The sequence below is a fragment of the Hypanus sabinus genome, chromosome 30 (assembly GCF_030144855.1).
Source record: "Hypanus sabinus isolate sHypSab1 chromosome 30, sHypSab1.hap1, whole genome shotgun sequence".
NCBI lineage: Eukaryota > Metazoa > Chordata > Chondrichthyes > Myliobatiformes > Dasyatidae > Hypanus > Hypanus sabinus.
This window is the reverse complement of record NC_082735.1, coordinates 17,820,874-17,845,849: the sequence shown is the minus strand read 5'-3', so window position 1 is coordinate 17,845,849 and position 24,976 is coordinate 17,820,874. Positions and strand designations below refer to the sequence as shown.

General features: G+C 40.4%; 1 long non-coding RNA gene across 1 annotated transcript in view; it reads right to left on the bottom strand.

Annotated features, from left to right (window-relative positions):
- LOC132383346 (uncharacterized) overlaps window positions 1–23,715 on the bottom strand; it is a 29,515-nt gene extending 5,800 nt beyond the window's left edge. Inside the window, exon 1 of the long non-coding RNA XR_009508632.1 lies at window positions 23,519–23,715. This is a non-coding gene — a long non-coding RNA (uncharacterized LOC132383346). The remainder of the gene's footprint in view (window positions 1–23,518) is intronic.
- Between the last annotated feature and the right edge of the window lie 1,261 nt (window positions 23,716–24,976).

Genomic DNA, 24,976 nt, shown 5'->3' with positions numbered 1-24,976 from the left:
TGATTTTTGTTTTTCACAGCATTTTCTGTAACCTCTAGAGACTGCTGTGTGTGAAAATCCTAGGAAATCAGCAGTATCTGAGATACTCAGACTACCCAGCCTGGCACCAACAATCATCTCACAATCAAAGTTACATTAGATCACATTTCTTCCCCATTCTGATGTTTGGTCTGAACAACAACTGAATCTCTTGACATGCTTTTATGCATAGAGTTGAATCCACATGATTGGCGGATTAGACATTTGCTTTAACGAACAGTGTACAGATGTGCCAAATAAAGTGGTCACTATGTGTATATACAGATTGTTGTTCATAGATGCAAGGGACTGTTTTAGAATATAAAGTTGGAGAGGACCAGTCAAGTCTTTAGAAGGACTGATCACGACTGTTGAAGTGGTTAAGGATGGACTATGCCACATGGGAACCATAATCATTCTGTCTGTTTGTGAAAACTTTGAGGAATTATTTTCTATCTGTCTTTTTGTAACCTTGTTCTTGTAACACATAGACTTGCTTTTCCTGAAGCTAAGTTGCTGACAGCACCACAATGTAATGTAACTGAGGTATTGAAGTAATCTTGATTCCCTTTGATTTCCAAAAAAAACAAAATAAATATTGCTCGAACAGTGATCCATTAGGGTAATGTAATTGGTGACAGATGACACATATTATTTATAATAGAAACTTTTATATAATTCACAAATACCATCATTGAGTTGTTGTTTTCACTTTAAGAGGCAGTGTCTAATGTAATGACATCAGTGTAAGGCATCTACTTTTGGCTTCTTCATAATGGAAGTAAAGGGCTATGGCTTTTATTAAGCACATAAAATGATTCTCATATATTTTATTCACAAAATCCTACAATCCAACCATTAATATGTTTTCAATCTGATGGAAGACCTCATTGATCGGAAATGCAGAGGAAACGCTTTCTTAAAAGAGTTTGAGTTCTAAAGATTTTAGCTATCCCTTGAAGAAAATATTTGTTTGTCATGGTTGTGTTTTAGATTAATGGCTTCTTGCTCTTTTGAGAAATCTCTGATAAACAACCTAGAACATAAAGACCCTTTCACTAATTATGTGAAAACATTTTGGGGATGGGAAGGTCAAGCAAGAGGGATGCCCACAGGATGTGATACAAGGCTATTTGTAAGATAGGAAATGTCAGTGAAGCTTTTACTGGAAACAAATTTAACTACAGTTTGAGGTGCGTGTAAAGTGCTGACAGATGTAAAGGTGGTATATCATGAACTCATTTTCATGTAAGAGACTAGTTTTCAACATGTTCTTCTTTATTAACTTTTTTTTATGCCATAGATCATTAAGCAAGACCCCAGGTTGGAAACCCATGCTCTATAATCATTACAGAATAATAACTTAACTATGATTAGGAAGATGGGAGGATTGACCATGATCTCTTCTTTCCTGTAATGAACTGTACTCCCCACTCCTGAAGCCAATGGCTTGTTTGCAAAGGACAGAATCATTAAAAACAAGTAACATGCAGAAAATCTCAGCCCTACACTTAAAATAGATATCCATACCATGGTTGTGTGAAATACTTCTAGCGTTGTAATTTCCTACTGAACGCAAACACATTTAATAATTTATTTATGTAGCATATATGAAATAACTGGATCTTCCACTCACATCACTGAAGCTATAAATCTAATACCCATGGTCAAAATATTGAGAAAAATCCTCAATAAAAGAAACTGAATAGACTGAGTAGAATAGACTAGTTGTGAGATAAAATCAATACAAAATAAAACTCATATGTCTTTTTTTAAATGGTTTTGGCAAGAAATGGGACAGAGTATTTGCTGTTTTGCCAATGTTTAATCATTATTTCAAATGATTAAAAACATAATTCAGGAGGAGAAGCATGATTCCCAATACAGTAGGAAGAACAAGATTTCAATGTTCCTGATAAAATTAAGATGAATCACTTAGGGATACATATTTCAGTTTCCAAATATAGCACAAGAAACTGAGTACCACTATTAAAGTGATTGAATTCAATATCTGCTGGAACTTTATGCACAATCAAATGCATTTTGTTAACATTTTCATTATAAATGTTTTAGAGTACGTTTTGGTCGCAACACATTGATATAGACATAAAGAAAGCAGGGCAGCGACTATATTTCATTAGAAGTTTGAAAAGAGTTGGTTTATCACCTAAAACACTCAAAAACTTTTAGAGATGTGCTGTGAAGTTCATTCTGACTGGCTGCATCGCCGTCTGGTATTGGGGGTGGGGGGTTGCCACTGCACAGGATCGAAGTAAACTGCAGGGACTGGTAAAATTAGTCAGCCCCATTAAGGGCACTAGCCTCAATAATATCCTTAATACCTTCAAGGAGCGGTGCCTCAGAAAGTCAGTGTCCATCATTAAAGACCCCCACCACATGGGACATGTTCTCTTCATTCTCTGCCATCCAATTTCTAAATGGACATGAACACTAACTCATTAAGTTTTTTAAAAATTTCTGTTTACCCACTATTTATTTTAATTTAACTATTTAATATACATAAATATACTTACTGTAATTCAGTTTTATTCCTAGATTTATCATGTATTGCTTTGTACTGCTACTGCAAAGTTATCAAATTTCACGGCATATCCCAGTGATACTAAGCATAATTCTGATTCTGATTCTGAAGTAATAAGTAAGATTAAAATGCACTAACTTCCTGCATGAAGCAAAAATTCACAACAGTAATTCTAGTCATGGTGGACATGTTATAAGCAACTCTGGGCCCCACAAGGGACTGTATTTGCTCCCTTCCTGTTTACCCTGTATACCTCGGACTTTAGATACAACATTGAATCGTGTCATCTGCAGAAATTCTCTGATGACTCAGTAATAGTTGGGTGTATAAAGGGAGGAAGGGACAATGAATACAGGACCTTGGTGGAGGACTTCGTCAAATGGTACAAGCTCAATCATCTGCAACATCAGTAAAACAAAGGAGATGGTGATGGACTTTAGGATGACTAAGCGTGCACTGCTCCCTGTTACTCTTGACAGTGAAGATGTGGATCTGGTGAGGACCTACAAGTACCTGGAGATGCACCTGGATGACAGACTTGAGTGGAGCACCAACACAGAGGCTGTGTACAAGAAGGGCCAAAGTTGCTTCTATTTCCTGAGGAGACTGAGGTCCTTTGGAGTATGCAGGCCTCTCCTTCACATGTTCTACCTGTCTGTTGTCACATGGTGGTGTGCTGAGGCAATGGCATCAATACAGGTGATACCAACAGGCTCAATAAATTGATTAAAAAGACTGTATCTGTTATAGAAGTCCAACTGGACACATTGGAGGCTGTGGTAGAACAAAGGGCCCTACAGAAAATCCTTCAATTCTGGACAATGTTTCACACCCTCTGCATGCCACTGTGGATGAACAGAGAATAGACTAAGGCAACTGAGCTTCTCCAAAGAGTGATATATGAGGTCATTAGGCTCTACGATGAGTCAACCTATAGCCAGGGAAGTGATGACCCCTCCTGTCAGACTGTTTGAGGCAACTTTTTTTTATTCTTTCTTATTTCCCTTCTAATATTTATATATCTGCACTCTTGTCATGTTACTGTGACACTGTAATTTCCTTTGAGATCAATAAAGAATTTATCTATCTTATTTTATGTAAGCATAATGCCATGCTTGACTTTGAGATAAATTCCATATCAAAAGAAATATCCTTAGAGTATTTCAGTGATCCAGTTAAAAAGACTTCTGAAGTTATACTTCTGGCAGTGACGAAGCCTCGCTTAATCGTCCGTGGACTCATTTTATGATCTTTGGAAGATTTTACTTGTAGCCCATCAAAATATGGTATTCCAGAAACTTGCTCCACGCACTTGTCTGTTTTGTGGCACCAGCTGACTAAGCTGTTGTGTCTGAGTTCTAATTGAATCAGAGTTACTTCCTTCTATCCTATGCATTGGTTAGATCAACGTGGAATGTTCTGTTTGCATTCAGTCAAATTCTAGAATGATGACCTTATTCCAAAAGTCTCTGCAAGAGACCATGTTTGATCTTTAGTAGTAAAGTGAAATTAACAAAGAAGCCTTCTGGAAGCCACAAACATCCTTCCTCAGTAACTGTGACTCACTGGCCCATAAAACCCAGTTGTAATATTTTCTTCCATGTTTTTGAAACAAGTTCACTCATGTTTGAAGTTATTCATGTAACCAGTTGCGTGAGTAGAAGTATAAAAAAATTTTGTTCGCTCTTTGGAAATCTCTGACCATAAATATCAAATAAAAAGATGGAAGTAATAATATGAAGAGTATTTTAAACTGACTCAATGCCAAAATTTAATTACAGACGGGAAATAGAACACTTTGGTCAATATTTCTTTCCACTGACTGTTAACTTTACACTTCCACTCTGAAGATGAATTTTATTTACTCTGTCTCCAAATGTAAATTGAATTCCCTCAAAAACATTCTCAGAGATCACTTTGAAAATTTAATACCTGAATATACAATACATTTTAATTTCACACCACACTTACATGACTTTTGCTGTCTGCTCTCGCAAACTATTCCAGAAGCAAGGCCAGTTCAGAAAATGACCAGTGTTGGTTAATGCTAACCTGTTCTGGTTCAAATCATTCTGTACCTCTTAAAGAGATACAGCATCATGCCAAGAAGAGGTTCTAGCAGGTATTCTTAAACACATTCCATCCTGGAGCTTTGCAGAAGTGGATTGGAGGGTGTATTTCTGACAGAATATTGATCATCTATTTCAGGGATTCCCAACCTGGGCCCATGAACCTCTCAGTTAATGGTAGGGGTCCAGAAAATTTAAAAAAAAAGGTTTAGAAACCCTTGTCCAAATGAACAGGCTGGAGAACTACAGAGGTGCATCTCCCAGAACTGCTACCTCCCATCTCTCACAGCCAAGGTTTGATCCTGACTTCCAGCGGTCCCTTTGTAGAGTTTGCAAGTTCTCCCTGTGACTGGACAGGTTTCTTCCTCCCATCCATATGCCAAAAGCATGCCATTTGGTTAATTAGCCTCTATAAATTGTCCTTGGTGGAGGTGGATGGTAAAATTGATAGGAATATGGTGAGAATAGATTTTGGGAAAATGGGAGGAATGGGGTAACTCTGTGAGCTAGCATTGAATCAATGGGACAAATTGTCCTTTCTATGTTTAAAGGTAGTACAAATTGCTTTTCTTCTGTAGGGTACCTAGAACCCCTTTAGACGCACAATGAAAAGCAGCATAATCAAATGGCTACAGTATTCACTGCCGAGAGTCAAGACTTATAGTCTGAAATTCAGAGCCACACAACATTAAAGCATTGCATAAATCTGGTCATGGTCAGTAAATACAGCTTCACATGATTGTATGACATTCCCCACAAACTGTGGCACCAGCTTTGATATTGTTCAATTGATCACAAAGTCATTACACTGTTACTAAATAGTTTTAACTTTCAGCACTTCACCCTAGCTTTTATATGATCCAATGCAAACTTAGCACGTCATGACCTGCACAGAGAGGAGGTATAACCCCTCCACTTACATAATACTCATTTCTGGCTCACTATAGGATTAAGCGGTGAATTATCACCAGGAGAAGCAGGCGGCCGAATGAAGGGGTTAGGCCACCAAGACAGGAGCAAGTATTACTGAAACTGATTCTAGTCTGACTCGTTTGTCTTAGTGGCTCCAGACATAATGGAGCAACTGATCACTGGTATCCCACTTCCTAGCAGAAGCTCCCCCCACCCCATGGCTGCCAACTGGTTCATGCAACTACAGCTGGAGATATTGGTGTTGAACAGTGTTAATGATTTCAGCTTTACATTCCATCTCCAATTCCTCCATTAATTTCCAAATCTAACCCAAGATCATAACATTATAGGAATGGAAAAAAAAGTATAAAAAATCCTTTCCAGGAATGGAAAAAGTCTACAAAGAGTGGAAAATACAGCCCTCCCCATCACAGACCAAGCCCTCCCCATCACCGGTCACCTTTACGTGGAGCTCTGCAACAAGAAAGCATCATCCTTCAACTTGGATGTTCCAACATCCAGGCCATGCTCTCTTCTCAGCCGGTACAGAAGCCTTAGGTCCCACGCCATGATTCAGGAACAACTATTACCCTACAACCATCTGTCTCTTTCACTCACCTCAGTGCTGAGCTGGCTCCACAATTGATAGACTCTCTTTCAAGCATGCTCTCAGTATTATATACTTAATTTTATGAATTACTGGCGCAACTTCTCCTCTTTTATTTTAGATATTTCACAGAGTTACAGTGTGGAATAGACCCTTCCGGCCCTTTGAGCCGTGCCACCCAGCAACATCCGAGTTAACCCTAGATTAATCATGGGACAATTCGCAGAGATCAATTAACCGGCATGTCTGCGGACCTTGAGAAGAAACTGGAGGACCCAGAGAAAACCCATACATTCCCAGGGGAAAGAGGTACAAACTCTTTTCAGATGACATCGGAATTGAACTCTGAACTCTGCCATCCTGAGCCGTGATAAGGTAGTGTTAACCGTTGTGCTACTGTGGCGCTCATTGGAAATTGCAAGTTGGATGTTTTTTTAAAACTAATTTTTTTAGTTTTTTTTATTTTTGAGGCAGCCACTCCCCACACCCAGCCCAATGAGCCTGTACTGCCCAATTACAGAAATGTGACAATTAATATTAGCTGGTCTATCTCACTGCTGTACACCCTTTCATCTCCATCTGAGATTCTACCAGCAATGGTTGTATCATCAGCAAATTTATGGATGGCATTTGAGCTGTACCTAGTAACACAGTCATGGGTATATAGAGAGTACAGTAGTGGGTTCACCAGTGTTGATCGTCAGAGAGGAGGAGATATTATCACTAATCTGCACAGATTGTGGTCCCCAGTTAGGAAGTCAAGGATCCAAGTCAAGGGAGGTACCGCGACCCAGTTTCTGTATCTTTTCGATTGGAACTGTAGAAATGATGATGTTAAATACTGAGCTACGTACAGTCTCCTGACATAGGTATTTGTATCATCCAGGTGATCTAAGGTCATGTGAAGAACCATTGAGTTAGCATCTGCCATAGTCCTATTGTGATGATAGACAAATTGCAGTGGGTCCAGGTTCTTGCTAAGGCAGGAGTTTGTTCTAGCCATGACCTACCTCTCAAAGCATTTCATCACCGTAGATGTGAGTTGGACTACGTGATAGTCATTAAGACAGCTCACACTACCCTTCTTAGGCACTGGTATAATTGTTGCCTTTTTGAAGCGGGTGGGAACTTCTGATCAACGCAGTGAGAAGTTGAAATTGCCCTTGAATACTCTCACCAGATCATTGGCATAAGTTTTCAGAGCATTACCAGGTACTCCATTGGGGGCTGTCGCCTTGTGATGGTTCACCACCCTTAAATTCAGCTAGACACCTGCCTCTGAGACAGAAGTCACAGGGTCACAGAGTGCAGTAGGCAACCTCACAGCTGTAGTTATGTTCTCCTTTTCAAAGTGAGCGTAAAAGGCATCGAACTTGTTTGGTCGTGAAGCATCGCTGCTATTCCTACTGTTGGGTTTTGCTTTGTAGGATGTAATGTCCTGCAAACCCTGACAGAGTTGATGTGCATCCAATGTTGCCTCCAACCTCACTCGGAATTGTTTCTTCACTCTTGAAATAAGCACGTGAATGTATACAAAATGCAGGAATATGGACTGTGTAGGCAAAAGGCATTAGATTAGACAAATATTTCATTGATAGTTTAATTAATTTGGCACAATAAGGCAGAGCTTGTGCTGTAGTGTCCTGTATTTGATGTTCCTCCTCAAGTTTGCTCATGTTGGAGGATGAACACTCCTCACTGTTTCTTCTGGCAGTCTTCTTTGCTGTTTGACATGCTGAAAATCATTGTATTAACTCCATTATGTCATCAACTAAATCATTTGCGCCAAGAGGCAACTAAGGGCAGTGACATCAATGTATTTACATCTACTTTATCCTGCTTTCAGCTTTCTGCTCTTCTGCACTCCATGCATTTTGCTCCCTCTTTATCCTTCACTTTTGCAACCACTGTTGGCATTTTATCAAATAGTTTTTGAAAGTTCAAGCATACCATATCTATTGCATTCCCTTTGTTCACTCACTTGGTAATTTCCTTGGAGAATTTGATTATAAAAGTCAAGCATGACCTACCCTCTTGTGAAATGTGTTCACATTGCCTCTGGCTGGTTGAAGTAGAAATCTGAATTTGCAATTACTTTTTCTATCATTAAGCATATCCTTAAACACTTCTGTACATAATTATATTCTGATATTAAAATCATTATATAAAAACCAGATGCTCTTGTGGGGGAAGTACTGGTGGCACAGAGCATGTGGTTCTTTTATGGACCTATTGTTATCCAGTACTGTAGGTCAACATGTTACTTGCAGGGTAATGCAATACATATCTCGAACAGAAAGTCAGAAGTCAACAGTCAGCAATGGTGAAGAAGATTGAATAGTACAAATTATTTTATTGAAGAGAAAATTGGCCAACCACAAAAAAACAGTATAGCTTTGTGATACAAAGTTAAATTGTGCCCATACAAAACTCTGCTGGCACCATGTTAAATTAATCTAGCATGCTCCCTAACATGATTCTTTATGTAGCTAAATGTCAATGGTATTGCTTATTGTGCGCATACGTCAGTGTGGAGTTGAACATCACAAATGCCTAGAATACTCAAAGGCTGGAGGTACCTTTTCAAAAAAAACATAGTGAAATACCAGAAACTGGGCAACTGAAGCAAAAGCAGATAGTGCTGGAAAATCTCATTGAGTCAGGCATCACCCACAAAGAGATAACCAAATGTACAGCTTCAGATCAATAACCTTTTGAATCATTAGAGATACAGAGCTTTTAAGCCTAAGAGAAAGATGGAACGATGGAATTTTCCCTTCACCTGTGTGTCTATCTAAGAGTCTCTTAAATGTCTGTAATGTATCTGTCCTGACCACAACCCCGGCTGTACACTCCATGCACCAAACACTCTGTGTATAAAGCCTAATTCTGACACCCCCCCCCCCCCCACAGCCCAATACTTTTCTCCAATTACCTTTAAAGTATATTCTCTCATTTGATCCATTTCCATTCTGAGGAAAAGGTGCTGACTCTCTGCTCTGTACTTCTTATCATCTTACACACCTCTTACGAGGCAACCCTTAGCTTCCTTTGATCCAAGCAGAAAATCCCTGGTTCACTCAGCCTTTCCTTATAAATCATGCTCTATAATCCTGGCAGCATCTGGGTAAATCTGCACTGCCTCTTCTCTAATGCTTCCACGTCCTTCCTACAATGATGCGGCCACAACTCAGAACAATATTCCAAGTGTAGTCTAACCAGAGTTTTATAGAGCTGCATTACCTCATGGCTCTCATGCTCGACCCACTGACTCTGAAGGTCAACATGATATCTTCTTCTTAATCTCCCTTTCAACTTGTGCAGCACTTTTGAAGGCCTATCAACTTCCTCTACCCTGCCATTAACCTTCTACTTTGCCTTCACGTTCAACCTTCCAAGGTGCATCACTTCATACTTTTCCAGATTGAACTCCATCTTCCACTTATCAGCCCAGCACTGCTTCCTATCAATGTCCCATTATAAGCAATGACAACCTTGTATATTATCCAAAACTCAAATAACTTTTGTGTCATCAGAAAAGTTACTAGACCGCACTTCCAATTCCTCATTCAAGTCATTTATAAAAATCACATAGAACAGACTCCTCCAGAATGCCACTGGTCATGAAATTCCAAGCAGAATATTCTCCATATATTACAACCCTTTGCCTTCTATGGGACAGCCAATTCTGAATCCATACAGCCAAGTTTCCCTAAATCCCATACTTCCTGATTACCTGAACAAGCCTAGCATGGGGAACTAAAGTCAATACACATACCACATCCGCTGTTCTACTTTCATCAATTGGTTTCGTCGATCAGATTAGGTTGAGGCAGAATCTGCACCTCATAAAGCCATGCTGACTATTCATAATCAGACTACACTTCTCCAGAACTTGTAAACGTAGTCCCTAAGAATCCTCTCCAATAGTTTCACACCACTATTGTAAGACCTACTGAGACCCTTTTAGCTTTCTCGAAAAATAACATTTACCAATCTTCTGGTGCTACTCCTGTGAGGTTACAAAGATCTTTACCAATGGCACAACAATCTCATCCCTAATTTCCGACTGTAACCTGGGAAATATCTCATATGGCCCTGGGGACCTCAATAGTTCAATTCAGTGGTTCCATTTAATATCAGGGAATGTATACAATATACAACCTGAAATTCTTACTCTTCACAGACATCCACAGAAACGGAAGATTACCACAATGAATGAGTGACAGTAAAAATATTAGAACGCCAAAGCCGCCTTCTCCCCCATGCACAAGCACAAGCAAAGCATCAACCCTCCCCTTCCACCTCCCCTACTTATTTCAGCAAAAAGTATCTGCACCCACCACCCACCAAGCAGCAACAGCAAAGCCCTCAAGAGAGACTGTGATCTGCTGTACAACAAAAACTAATCATTCACCCAACAATTCAACATACCACAGGCTTTCTCTCTCCCCCCCCCCCAATTGAGCAGAGTGGCGTCACTCAACGAGAGGCAAAACAAAGAAAACAAACCAAGAAAAACAAAACAACTCATTGATTACTTATACAACACATCTTCTTTCTGAACCTCGATATGTTCCAGCACATTAGTCTGTTCTCTGCCAACCTCACATTTGCCAAGGTGCCAATTATTGAAATATTTTATCGAGACCGGAGTTGGAGAGGGGTATTTGCAGGAGTAAGTAGTAGTTGGGTATGTTGCATCCGGAATTATTTCCAGGTAGCAGATGATTTCCTTCCACACCGCTCTGACGTATTGGGAAGTAACTAGTATAGGGGTAAGTAACTAGTGGAAAAAATAAATACCCCTCCCCAACTCCGGCCTCAATTAAATATTTCAATGCTTTATACATTTTGTCAAATTGAAAATGTTAAATCTGTAGCTTATACAATTTAAATATATTTTATGAATAACCCACTATAATTTGATTAATTCTTGGTAAGCATTTTACTGAATAGTAAAAGAATTAAACCAGTCTTTGTGATGAAATTTGATGTATTCTGTTTCCAATTAAATTTCCCCTTTAAATAAATGAATTTTAGATGTCTCATATTTTAATCTGTTTGTATTGGTACTTGTACAAACATTTATGATGAAAAGAACAATTTAGCTATAGTTTGTCATCTACCTGATAACTCTCTGGAGTTCCCCAAATCCCTATAATAAAACCTTTAACTTGGTCTACAACTGCTTGCAAGGTGTCTTAAGTTTTTTTTTACTCAATATGATAATCTCAAGATCATTAAAACAAGAAGCTTAATTATAACCAAATATACTGGTGCGTTTTAAGTGGTCCCCTTGAAGTTTTTTCTATTTCAAAAGATTAGTTTTGCAGCTACCTTCTTTGTCGGGGGATTGGGGGAAGCAGTACATCAGAACTGCCAGATTACTGAACTTAATGATATCTGGAAGATGAAGCTTAACCTCCAAAGACCCACAGGATTATTATCTTGCATCCCATATCAAGTATTTTTTCCACTAGTTATTTACCCCTATACTAGTTAACTTCCCAATACGTCAGAGCGGTGTGGAAGGAAATCGTCCACTACCTAGAAATAATTCCGGATGCGACATACCTACCTACCACTCACCCCTGCAAATACCCCTCCCCAACTCCAGCCTCCACCAACCCCAAGGGCCAGGACTAGATGAACAGGGTATTCAGGAGGATCAGGTAATCAAGTCATATTCCTTTGCTTAGCATTAAACGTCTTGCAGATGTTGCTGTTAAGTGGGAAGTAACCCAGATCCATCTGATAGTCTCTCACAGCACATGGTCTGTTCCTTGGATGTAGATCCAGTTCTCATTAAAGGTGATGCTTCGAAATGATCACACTATAAAAGCAGGTGTGAAATGTGGGTCAAATTTTCAAGCTTCGTCCTGCTGAATATTCCACGTTGAAATATTCAATCTAATTCATAGAACATCTTTCATATAAGTTAAGCAAGGTCAGTGCTATACCAGGAGTCTTGGGCAATTCACTGTCATCCTGTTCAAGTGAAAAGCAGCTTAACAAGATCAAAAACAGCCAACCTTAGTTTAGCTCGACATGCTCAGTTGCTTGCAATTTTACGCAAGATCTTTGCCGACTCATTCTCCATACTATCTCCAAGCCAACAGCCATCTTCAAAGAAAGAATTCTCATGTTGACTTTGAAATGTTTGAATGTGTTGTTCTTCAGTTTCACAAATGTGACTTGGCTTCAAAGTATTTCATTGGTTAATATACATTTAGAGAGCATACTAAGTTTGGAATGTATTGCATATGCACAAAGTCTATTTTCTATCCTTGTCTTCCTTTCCTTCCCTTTACTTTCATTCATGCTTTCTTTTTTCTCTTTCTTCTCCATTCCTTCTGCCTTTCTCGCTGCTTCCCTTTCCCTTTCCTTTCTCTTCCTCTCAACGCATACTTCTTCTCACCCTTTTACTTGGCTTTAGTTTCTTGGTCATTTATTTTTTCTTCTTCTGACTAATATTCTGATTCTTCTGCATTTTCTAGGATTTTATACAAACTATAGATCACTCAAGGATTAGAGTCTGTCCATTTTATGATAGCTAAATTTAAATCACAAACAAGGATACTGGAATTCCGAGCAGCACGCACAAAATGCTGGAGGAACTCAGCAGGTCTGAAACATCCACGGTACTTTTTTCCATAGATGCTGTCTGGCCTGCCGAGTTCCTCCAGCATTTAGTGTGTGTAGCTAAAATCGAATCTCGTTTTGGCAGATTTTTTTCTTATTATGGAGAAATAACTTGGGAGTTATAAACCAGCAGTCGATACAGTGAGTTAGCTATTGCTTTCAGTCTCATTTCGGTGGAATATTCAAGCCATCCTGAAACTGATACATCCTTTGCATGAATATAATTGCCACTGCTGCCTGTAAGGGGTTTGTAGCTTCTTCACGCTCCCTGTGACTGCAAGGGCTTTCCTCCAGATGCTCCGATTTCCTCCCTCAGTCCAAAGGCACACCAGTTAGTAGATTAATTGCTTTTTGTAAATTGTCCCTTCATCACCTAGGATTAAACTGCGGGATTGCTGAGTTGCTTGACTCGAAGGACTGGGAGCACCTAATCCATCTTGTATCTCAATAAATAAATAAAATAATCTTTTGTTCCAAAATGAAAATGCTGCCATGTGACTTTCATTTATTTCAGTGTGGAATTAAATAGCAATTTATTGTTATACATTACGAAAAAACAACATGGTTCTGAAATCAGTTTTAAACTAAATGAGTTATAGAATAAAAATAACATCTATCTGAAAATTGGGATTCCAGTCTCTTGTACTTGAACTGGAATGAAGATTATTACAAAAGTACAGTGTAAAAAGCAACGCACACATAGTGAAATGTTAGAGATTTCCTTTGTGAGTCATACACAATATTTTTGATAAATGATGGTCCCTATCAATTCACACATTATAAATATGTCACTATAAGTATGTCATAATTCTGTTTATCATTGTTAGCCTGTATCTCGGAACACTTCATCCAACAACACTATGGCATATGGTGGCACACTAGAGCAGCTCTCTCACAGCTTCAGCTGCCTAGGATTCAATCCTAACCCCAGGTATTTTGGAGTTTGCGCCTTCTCCCTGTGGTCCTGTGAGCCTCCTGCTACTTTCCCAAAACGTGCAGGCTGATGGTTTATCTGACCACTGTAAATGTCCACTAGCTGAGTGGTAAAATCTGTGGGAAGCTGATGAGAAGGATTAACTGGCCCAGGACAGGAATAGATTAAAACTGAGCAGCCTCCAACCTGACAGCATGAACATCGATTTCTCTAACCTGCAGTAATTTCTCTCCACTCTCCCTTTTCTTACACAATTCCCTATTCTGGTTCCTGTTTTACCCCTTCCCTTCTGCTCACCTGCCAATCACCTCCCTCCAATGCTCCTTCTCCTTCCCATTCTCTTGTGGCCTACTTTATTCTATCAGATTCTGTCTTCTTCACCCCTTTATCTTTCACGCTCATCACCTCCCATTCCCCACCCACTGACCAACCTTCCCCCTCACCTGGCTTCACCTATCACCTTCTAGTTTGTACGCTCTCCCCCCCCCCCACCTACTTATTCTGACTTCTTCCCCCTTCCTTTTCAGTCCTAATGAAGAGTCTTGGTCCAAAATTCCCCTCCATAGATGCTGCCTGACCTGCTGTGTTTCTCCAGCATTGCGTGCGTTGCTCTATTTTAAACTGTGTATTTGATAATTACGTGACTCAATGGGTGGAAAGCCCTAGTTCTATGTTGTATCTCTCTCTGAGTCTGTGACATCTTGAATCTTGGAGAAGAACACTTCTTCTCCAAGATTCACAAAGTCAACCTACCAACCTGTCAAAAGCAAACCGGATGGGCAACAAATGCTAGCTTCATCAGCAACGCACATGCATTGAAAAGCTAAAAAATAAACAGGAGGAAGAAAACCTACTCGCTACAACATTCGCCTCTTTGAAGTGCATTCTTGCAAATGGAGATGAATGGATTGCAACTGGTGGCCAGTGACTGCACGCACATTGATTCATGTCAGCTGCCAAAAATTAGCGCAAGCAACACAAGGGCCCTTTAGGAATATGCTGAATAAGCAAAGTGTGAAGTCAAGTCAGCGTGCAATGTTAATTTGGCATAAGTGTAGCCGAAGTGGAGCTTAGACTTCTAACTAATGCTTTCTTTAGCTTTGCAAAACTGAGCATATGTTTAGCAGCAGGAGGGAATCCCAAGCAGGTTTATGTAAGGGGATTATTAACTACATGCAGGTTAGTTGTTGATGGATTTCACTGATTGTTGCTTTGATTACTTTCTAGAGTTCTTTATTGCTGCTCAAGCCTTGGAGACTGCATTACACCGAGCCCGCAGTACTTTGTTACATTACACTGTCGCACATCATAGAAATATTCTTGCTTCGGTATTCACTAGGGAAAAGGACTTTGGCAATTGTGGGGATGACTGAAACGCTTGAGAATATAGACATTAAGAAAGTGGATGTGCTGGAGCTTTTGAAAAGCATTAAGGTTGATAAGTCGCCAGGACTGGATGAGATATATCCCAGGCTACGGTGGGAAGCGAGGGAGGAGATTGCTGAGCCTCTGGCAGTGAACTTTCCATCATCAATAGGGATGGGAGAATTGGAGGGCAGCAAATGTTGTTCCCTTGTTCAAGAAAGGGAGTAGAGATAACCCTGGAAATTATAGCCAGTGAGTCTTACTTCAGTGGTGGGTAAGTTGTAGAAGTAGATCATGAGAGGCAGGATTAATGAACATTTGGAGAGGCATAATCTGACTACAGACAGTGAGCATGGCTTTGTCAAGAGCAGGTCATGGCTTATGAGACTGATTGAATTCTTTGAAGATTTAACAAAATACACTGATGAAGATAGAGCTGTTGATGTGGTGTATAGGGATTTCAGTCAAGCATTTGATAAGGTTCCCCATGCAGGACTCATTCAGAAAGTAAGGAGACATGGGATCCAAGGAGACCTTGCTTTGTGGATCCAGAAATGGCTTGCCCACAGAAGGCAAAAGATAGCTATAAAGGGTTCATATTCTGCATAGAGGTCGATGACCAGTGGTGTTCTGCAGGTCTCTGTTCTGGGACTCCTCCTCTTTATGATTTTCATAATGACCTGGATGAAGAAGTAGAAGGGTGGGTTAGTAAGCTTGCTGAGGACCGCAAAGGTTAGGGGTGTTGTGGATAGTCTGGAGGGTTGAGAGAGGTTACAGCAGGACATCAATAGGATGTAGAACCGGGCTGAGAAATGTCAGAAGGAGTTCAACCCAGATAAGTGTGAAGTGGTTCATTAGGTAGTTCAAATTTGAAGACATAACATAGTATAAATGGTAAGATTCTTGGCAGTGTGGAGGATCAGAGAGATCTTGGGGTCCATGCCCATAGGACACTCAAAGCTGCTGCGCAGGTTGACAGTGTTGTTAAGAAGGGATATGGTGTGTTGGCATTCATCAAACATCAATTAAGTTCGAGAGCCATGAGGCAATGTTACAGCTACAGTATACAAGACCTTGGTCAGACCCCATTTGGATTACTGTGTTTAGTTCTCGAGAGCCATGAGGCAATGTTACAGCTACAGTATACAAGACCTTGGTCAGACCCCATTTGGATTACTGCGTTTAGTTCTGGTCATTTCATTACAAAAAGGATATGGATACAATAGAAAGAGTGCAGAGGCGATTTACAAGGACGTTGGCTGGATTGGAAAGCATGCCTTATGAGAATAGGATGAGTGAACTCAGCTTTCCCTCTTTGAAGCATTGGAGGATAAGAGGTTATCTGATAAGATGATGAGAGGCAATAATTGTGTGGATAGCCAAAGGCTTAAATAGCTAACACGAGGGGGCATGGCTTAAGGTGCTTGGAAGTAGGTACAGAGAAGCTGTCAAAGGTAAGTTTTTCACACAGAGAGCGGTGGGTGCATGGAATGCACTACCGCTGATGGTGGTGGAGGCAGTTACAACAGGGTCTTTTAAGAGACTCTTAGGTAGGTACATGAAACTTTGAAAAATAGAGGGCCATGTGGTAGGGTAATTCAATGCAGTTTCTAGAGTAGGTTACATGACTGACATAATATTGTGGGCCGAAGGGCTTGTAATGTGCTGTGAATTTCTAGGTTCTAGATTTTATTCAATGAATGAGTTAGGAAGAGGGGTAGGCCCCTCATTATCTTGAGCCTATGTTAGAGCAATTTTCGGGGTTAGCACATAACACAAATAACTACATGAACTGACTTCAGCCACCAGTCTTCAGGCTTGAGAATGAACTGTGGACTAAATCTAAAAAGAAGCTCTGAACAATGGGTTCCTAGGACCATGAAACACTACTAATTGAAAGGCACCACAGTAAATTAAAATACTAGACAATGCTGATTAATTTGTTATTTGGGTGTCTGTGGTGTGGGTGCAAAGCAGGAGGTTTGAAGTTTGTGTGTAGTTCAAAGGAAGCATTGTAAATTTGGAATTGTCCTTTGATCTTCAGCAGTAGGATTGAGTTGAGTAGACCTTCTTCCACTGAAAGGGGTCTCAATATGAAGCTTACTGTGTCTCAGTTTGTCAATAAAACAGACTACTTCAGATCGACCAGAACGTCTCTCGGTGACTTTATTCATGCAACCACAGTCTCACTTCTATTTAATAAGATTATGGCTGATCAGATAGTACTGTCGACAACGCAGTGCTGCATTACCCTGATAACCTGCCACTTATTTCTCTTCCAAGAAACTCCTTACATCTTTCCTTCCACCACCTTTTGAGAAGAGAGTTCCAAAGAGCAAACCTTTGAGGAGAAGTGATCTGCCCATCTCTGTCTTAAATGGGTGATGTCTGTTTCGACAAGTCAAGTCAAATCAGGTTTATTGTCATTTAACTAAATACCTGTATATAATATAAATAATCATTTAATGTATACAGAAACAAGACAACATTTCTCTGAACCAGCGTGTAAAGCACAGTAGCACACAACAATTTATGAAGATAAGGATAAGATCTACAGATGAATCATACATAAATAACAAACTAAAGTGCATAGATCAAATACTGTAAGGTACAGAACAGATTAACCAGTGGTGCTTCGAATACAATGCAGCAGGGAATTCAGAAGTCTGATGGCCTGAGGGAAGAAATTATTCCCCCATCTTGACCATCCTTGCTTTTATGTAAGTCTGATGGTAGAAAATCAAAGAGGATGCTGGATGGAGGGGTGGGATCTTTTATGATACTGAGGACCCTTCATATGTAGCACTTCTGATAAATGTCCCCGATGGATGGTAGGAAGACCCTTATGATCCTCTCAGCTGTTCTCACAGTACTCTAGACAGTTATTGTTCCCTAGGTCTACATTTTCCCACAAGAAGCAGTAATTTCTCTACAAACTCTTGTCAGGTCCGCTCAAGATTTTACATGTTCTAAAAGACTTGAGTACAATACATTTTCTCTTTGTAAGGATAGCAGATAGAGCAAATGGGTAACTTTTCAAGGATTACAGGCTTAGAGCCATTGACTCTCCACATGACGCTTCGAAAAACTTGAACGCTGACTCAGATCAATATTACATTTAGAATTAATTTGCTTCCCTCCAGCTGGGGTGTGTCAATACATAGTGAGTTAAAAAGCATGTCTTGCATACTATCCATACTGATAAATTCATAACAAAAGTTATTGAGGAAGAGCAAGGTATAATGATTACAGAGTGCAGAATAAAGTGGTACAGTACAAAAAAAATTGCAGTGTAGTTAAACGGTGAGGTGCAAGGCACCACAAGATAGACTGTGAGATCAAGAATCTGATTTATTGTTGTAATGTGAACAAAGTCACTGGAGAGATATAGGAACGTTCCTCCAGCATTTTGTGTGTGTTGCTCGGATTTCCAGCACCTGCAGATTTTCTCTTGTTTGTGGAGAGATGCAACTGGTAGATACAACAGCTTTTATTCATCAAAATGGGACACAGCAGGCATCACATTGAAACCTTTTCAGTGGAAGAGGCCTGCACAACCCAACATTGTATGGCATTTTATATGCTAAGGATCAAAGGACACTTCTACTTTTATAATGTATCTAGAATGCTTCCTTTGAATGACGTATAACTTCCACGTCTCCTTCTTCGCACCTACACACAGATATCCAAATAAATGCTAAATCAGCATTGTTTGGTTCTCCAGTTAACTGTAGTTCATTGCTCTTCGGGGCCGATTATCCAGAGCTGCATCTTAAATTTAATGTACAATCCATATCCAGATCTGAAGACTGGTGGCTGAATTTAGTTGCTGAAGTTAATAGTTAATATTTTGCTGTATGTCTTAACCGCCTAAAATGCACTAATAATCATATTAGAAAAACATTAAATAACTGTGAGCTAGAAGCTGTCCTTAGCATGTTGTACATGCTTTCAGGCTTTTGTATCTTCTACCTGATGGTAGGGGGACAAAAGGGAATATCTGGGGTGGGTGGGATCTTTGATGACGCTGCCTGTTTTATCGAGGCAGTGAGAAGCGTAGCCCAAGTCCATGGAGGGGAGGCTGGTTTCTGTGATGTGCTGAGCTGTGTCCATACCCCGCTGCAATTTCTTACGGTCATGCACAGAACAGTTGCCGTACCAAACTGTGGTATGGTACATTAAAAAAATTGTGAGGATCAAAGGGGCCAGATTTCTTTAGCCTCCTGAGGATGTAGGTGATGTTGATCTTTCTTGGTCATAGCACCAACGTGGTAGGAGCCAGACATCTGCCAACAGAGAGTTACCTGTGCACATGTGGGTAATTCATCTACAATGAATGTCATGCTGCTAACTGAAGTGTAATAGGACCATGCTCACAATCTACTGCTAGAGGAAACATCACCGTACATGGAGTATTGTGTCTCAAAATGTGTAGTGACTCACAGCACGCTGCACAAACGTTTTATGCCCTTGACACAGAGAGCAGGCTGAGCACACACTGTTTAATCTTGAGCTCTCGTCATCATTAGTATTGCCCTATCATTGCTTCTCATTGATACCATCAGGGAGGAGGTACAGGAGTCTGAAGTTGCACACTCAATTATTCAAGAACAATCCCCTCTGTCATTAGATTTCTGAATGGACATTGAACCCTTGCACACTACCTCACTACTTCTTTTTCCTCTTTCTGCACAAATAACAACCTGCTAGACTCATCTGACCATGGTGTTGGGCAATGACTGGATTTGTAATTTTTGCCAGCAGTATCTAATTCTCCATGTACATCATTTTCAGTTATCTATTATTAAATAACCAACTAATTAGATTACTGTGCATTATTTATTCATGTTTGGTTTGATTTATTTCTCAAAATTGGTGAAAAGCTGACTGAGGCGTAAATTTATTTCTAAACCGAATTAAGACCTAGTATTTTTTTTAAAAAAGTTCCCAGCAATTGTATCTATGAAACGTTAGATGATGCAGAAAACAGAGGAATAAGGACGTTGTGTAGGCAGAGGGAGAAGTTGATGCTGAGATACATCCAAGAAGGGGCTCGAACACATTATCAGTGATACAAGCTTTGGGTGCTTTGGGTCATTCAACACTGAACACTCTTGCCCAGGTAACCCAGCCTGGGTTAATCAGGCCTCAGCTTGTGTCCCAGCAGCATTGGTCACACCTCTCGATCCACAGCTATCTGAGGCTCACTCAGCAGCCTCTGTGATGGCCCTAATGGGTCTTTTCTTTGCAGGTTTTTAATTACTGGCTTAATTAATTCATCACAATTTTATTATCCCTATCTCATTTAGTCTGCTGTGACTTCAGACCCAACAAAGAGGTTGATTCTAAAGCAGAAGAGATTCTGCAGATGCAGGAAAACCAGGAAAGCACACAGGAAGTGCAGGAGGAACTTGGCACGTCGGGCAGCATCTGCAGAGAGGAATAAGCGGTCAACGTTTTGGGCTGAGACCCTTCATTAGATCTTGGATTGTATTCATTAGAGTATAGAAAAATGAGAGGGGATCTCATAGAAACATTTCGAATGTTGAAAGGGTTGGACAGAGTAAATGTGGAAAGGCTGTTTCCCTTGGTGGGTGAATCCAGGACAAGAGGACACAGTCTTAGAATCAGAGGGTAACCATTTAAAACAAAGATGAGGAGAATTTCTTTTAGCCAGAGAGTCATGGATTTATGGAATTCGTTGCCACATACAGCTGTGAAGGCTCAATCATTGAGGGTGTTTAAGGAGGAGATTGATATGTATCTAATTAGTCAGGGTATCAAGGGATATGGGGAAAAAGCCTGGAAATTGGAACTAGATGGGAGAATAGTTTAGCTCATGGTGGAGTGGCAGAGCAGACTCGATGGGCCTAATGGCCTACTTCGGCTCCTTTGTCTTGTGATCTTGTGATTAAGACTGGAAAGGAAGGAGAAGAAGCCAGAATAAGCTGATGTTGGGAGGGGAAGACATGCAAGCTGCCAGGTTTTAATGAAACCAGATGACAGGGAAGGCGGTGTGCTTGTGAAGTGACAAGGTGGGAGGTGATAGGTGAAAGAGATAAAGGGTTAAAAAAAGAAGGAATCTGATAGGGGAGGACAGTGGATTATGGGATTTGATGAGAAAACGGAGAGGAGGTGAGGCACCAGAGGAAGGTGATAGGCAGCTAAGGAGAAGAGAAAGGGTAAGAGAGGTGTCAGAATGGGAAATGGACAAAAAGTTGATTTTTAAAGTGCTTTTAGTCCAGAGGCAATTAGGCATGGACAACTAATGCTGACATTACCAGTGATGGTCACATCCCGTGAGTAAGTTAATAAGGATTATGCCACCAGTGCAAATACATACCATATTATTGATTAGATGGCAATTCAAATGGTTCAGTTGACTATCAGAGAATGTATACAGTATACAACCTGAAATTCTTACTCTTTACAGACATCCACAAAACAGGAAAATACCCCCAAAGAATGAATGACAGAAATATCAGAACCCCAAAAGCCCACTTCCCCCTCCCGCGCACAAGCAGCAGTAGAAGCTTCAACTCTCAGCCTCCCCCTCCCTCCACCATGCAAGCAATAGCAAAAGCCCCTGAGGAGATCTTGATCTAGAGTCCATCAGGAACTGCAGTCCACAACCCAACGCTTCGGTATCTCAGACAGGCTCTCTCACTAGCGAGGGAGAGAGAGGGGGAGATTGTTCCTGCAACAATGAGAACAAGACACCAGCAGCTTGTGTTTATTGAGCAGAAGTGTCATGCTCTCTGCTAATTTTCCATGATTAATCTCCGCTAGAAATGACATTCTGTCAAGCTAACTTGTAGCCAAATGATAATAGGTTTAGCTATGGTGTTAGGCCAGGGGTTCCCAACCATTTTTATACCATGGTCCCCTACCATTAACTGAGGGATCTGTGGATCCCTTGTTGAGAACCCCGGTTAGGTGCATTGTTCCTGACTCTCAGAACAGGACAAGATTGAGCAATGAGCCTCTGCATTACCACTAGCTTTCATTGTTCTTCTGAATAACTTGTAAGACTCAATCCAGATCTTGGATTCTATTCAGTCAATATATTTCCTCCTGTGAAATATTGCAGTTCCAATTATTTTAAATGAAGAACCAGTTGCAAAATGTATATTTATCTATAAATATACTGTAACATGCACATTGTGTGACCTGATCTTCAAACAACAGCTGGTGTTTGTAGAGCACAGCTGTTGCCTGGGGCCAGAATTCACTCTCAAATCTGAGTTTAGTGTTTAGACACTGAGAGCATAAATCACTTATACTCACCCACGTAAAAAACACCTCCACATCGAAAGCCAAGCTTTATGTAAGTTATCACGAGCGGGTACAATATTTTAAGCTGAAGACTAATTTTCAGATGACTCTGGATTTCAAGGACTGGTGTTCACTCACCCTTATCAGAAAGCACTGGCTCTACTTGTTATCCCCTGTACTCCCTTCCTCGACAACATAATGAAGGGAAATAGAGGATTTGTTCTCATAAAGTAGGTTGCATAATCTCTCAATATCCTAAAGCAATTTACAACCAATAAAGAACTTATGAAACCCCTGTAATGTAAGAAACATGGCAGTCACTTTGTTCAGGTTCCCACGCACAATGTGATAATGGCCAGATAACACAAAACACTCATTAATACTAGAGTTGAGGGAGCATTACAACAGTGCCCCTGAACCAGGTTGCCCACCTGTTCCAAAGGAAGACCGCAAAACAAAGCCTCGTTGAATCAAATTAAAAACATGTGGCACGCAAAGAACTGAGCCTTCCCCTGGGATCCTCTGAACCTTCAATTAAATATTTTGAGAGTTTAAAGCATTTAAAACATCTTTGTCATTTGAACAAAAGAGGATTGTTAACATTTTAAACTTGTTCAAAGCAAACTTTTAATCACAGCTTCACACTGCTTCTCTGCACTTGTCATTTAGAACCTTTGGACCTCAGACTCTAAGATTTCATGACAGATTATCATTTTTTTTTAAGATAAAGCCTGAGATGCTTTCGGGCTCTGAGATTGTTTTATTTTACAAGATGAGACACCAGTGTGGTTTGTTGATTTAAGAAATGAATACCTTTTAAAATCAAAAATCCTTTGAGTAAGTTCCAGCCTTGCATGGAATTGAAATGTGTCGAGGATTACAAACATAAATTAAGTACTTATGTACAAATTGCTTGCATGAGAATTAATCTAAATTCAATTAGTAGAAAACTTTGTGTTACAGACCCTTTAAAGCTTATAATTAGCAATGTGGTTTTTAAAAATAAACAGTGAACCAAAAATCTAAACCACATTTCTACTCATTTCAATAGAACACATTTCATCCTGGTTTGAAAAGTAAGCTTACTAATGATCAAAGAAATTCTTCTGCAATATATCATTTAATTCTAATGAGATCTGGCATTGAAATACCTGGGATGCCCCTGGCTTTGATATCTGCAGTGACAGTACTCTCCACTCGCGGCATTGTCCTCAATGTGCCTGGCACCATTTGTGAGGTATGGAAAGATTTCTCAGCACGTCAAATAGAACTTTGCGAATAGACAACACAGGATCCAATGTGGATCTTTTGTGCTTAAAAGTCAATTTTCTCTCTGTACAGCAGACCTTCTTTTTCCAAAGACAGCTGAAAGGATTAACTAGCACTAGAAAAAGAGTGATTAGTACAAAGCAGAAATGATTAATTCTTAGCTACGGCCTCTTTTGTGTTTATGATTGTCTGACCATCCTAGCTGTGACCCTTCAGCTAACTGATATTTAACCTGCTGCGAAGTTCCCATGGTAGCACTTGGACTCTGAATTGCTAACAAAAGCTTCCTTACCAAGCATGGATTAGGAAGGGTGGGTAGCGAAGAATATGATGAGCAGAAGGCTGTTTTTAGAGGACCGTAGAAATTAAAAATGAGAACGCCAGAATCAATGCTGAGAGGAACAGAGTTAATTGCCTAGGTCATCACCTTTTGACAAGAGTTGTAACGAAGAAAGTGGGAATACAGAAAGAGAACAAAAGAGTAAGTTGTTGATATGCCAGGAAATGTAGAGGAGGCTTTACCCAAAAGCAGAGCGGTGGAGATGATTCTGTGTGGTGAACGACAACTTTAATAATAGATTGCAAAATAAGGAGCCACAAGGGACCACAAAACAACAGAGAATGCGACAGGCAAGAAGGTAAACTTCAGTCAGGGAGAGTGAAAGCTAGGAGCAATTAGTTGCGGCTGTCTGGTTCAATAGGTGGACAAGGTCTATGGATGAGAATTGGCTTTAAGTAGATTGCAGATGACGAGTCTGGAACGTGCAGCAGGTAAATCCTTATGAGCTGGATGGAGACTAGGGAGGTGCCTGCATTGCGGGCTGGGAGATGTCAGTGGGAGAAGACCTGACAGGAACCAAACCTTGCCCCCCCCCAATGGCCCAGCAGGATCTAGATCGATCCAGTGGGACTGTTCAATGAGCGATGGATTATTGATGTAACTAGATGGCATCCAAGAACTCTCCTCCTCCCTTCCCAGTCAAATGAGTACTGCATACCCTATCCATGGCACTGTGAATCAATCAAACAGTGCACCGGGTACAAAGGACGAACTTTCACCATCCTAGGCTCTGGAAGTGCAGGCTCAGGTAGGCTGAGTGGTCTATAGACAACAGGCTTAAGGTAGGACACGTGGAAGGTAGGAGTGATCCCGATGGACAGTGGCTGCTGGAGATGGTAAGTGACTGGATTGATGCGATGGGTAGTCTTGAAGGGACCAATGAATGAGTGAGAGCTTGTGAGAGGGGCAGGTCTTACATCAACAGCCAGAGACATTCTCCAGATCATAGTAGTCTGGCTGGGTGCCAGCCATGGTTGGCTTAGCTGCAGTGGGCACAGTT